This window comes from Pygoscelis adeliae, unplaced genomic scaffold (assembly GCF_000699105.1).
Source record: "Pygoscelis adeliae isolate BGI_AS28 unplaced genomic scaffold, ASM69910v1 Scaffold867, whole genome shotgun sequence".
Classification (NCBI taxonomy): Eukaryota; Metazoa; Chordata; class Aves; order Sphenisciformes; family Spheniscidae; genus Pygoscelis; species Pygoscelis adeliae.
Window position 1 is genome coordinate 1 of NW_008825125.1, and position 743 is coordinate 743.

The 743-nt window shown below is 68.8% G+C and overlaps 1 long non-coding RNA gene across 1 annotated transcript; it reads left to right on the forward strand.

Annotated features, from left to right (window-relative positions):
• On the forward strand, nucleotides 1-367 carry LOC103920514. Its single transcript, XR_663796.1, has 2 exons — nucleotides 1-74; nucleotides 221-367. It is a non-coding gene; the product is annotated as an uncharacterized LOC103920514 (long non-coding RNA).
• The last annotated feature ends 376 nt before the right edge of the window (nucleotides 368-743 follow it).

The following is a 743-nucleotide window of genomic DNA, read 5'->3' on the forward strand; positions in this document are numbered from 1 at the left end:
TCGTCCGTGCTGGGCAGCTTCTTCCGACGCTGGTTCTCAAGCTGGTAGCTGTGCGCCCCGCGGCTAAGCACCCCGTAGGTGTGATGCGTGTGGGGTTGGGGGACCCCGGGGCTTCCCAGGGCCGTGAGGACGGACGCCGGCTTGGGGGCCGGGGCTGCCAGCTCCGTCCAGGGCGGGCGGTGGGCAGCAGCCTCTTCTCACCACCTGTTTTTTGTTGCAGATGGGTCAGATCCTGCTGGGAGCTGGTGCCCGGGCTGGGGGCTGCATGCCTTCTGGGGCGCTGCGGAGCTGCGGGGACCCCCATGGGGGCCAAGTGTGTGTGTGTGCGCGTGCGTACAGGGCAATAAAGTCTATTTATGCTAACAGCGACCTGCCAGGCTCCTTCAGGCTGGAACCTTCCTCGTTCAGAGGCAGGGACCTGCACAGCTGCCAGGGGCGGCTCCTGGGGGCTGCCCCGTGGGTGGCGGCAGGCGCCCGGCGCCTCTGCGCCGCTGCCCTGGCCCCATGCCCGCGCTGCTCCCTGCCCACCTCCCTCCCATTTCCCTGCCAGCCTGGCGCTGTGCTAACGCCTCCCCTGGGCCGCTCTCGAGGGCACGTCCTGGGAGCCTTTCCAAGGCCTATTCATTAGCGCTGCCTGCGGTTGCAGCTTGGGGCAGGGACCTGTCAGGGACAAAGCGGGGCTCCCGGGAGCGGGAACGCCCGTGCCGGCTCACCTGAGCAAGGTCTCGGTTCCCCACGGCCAC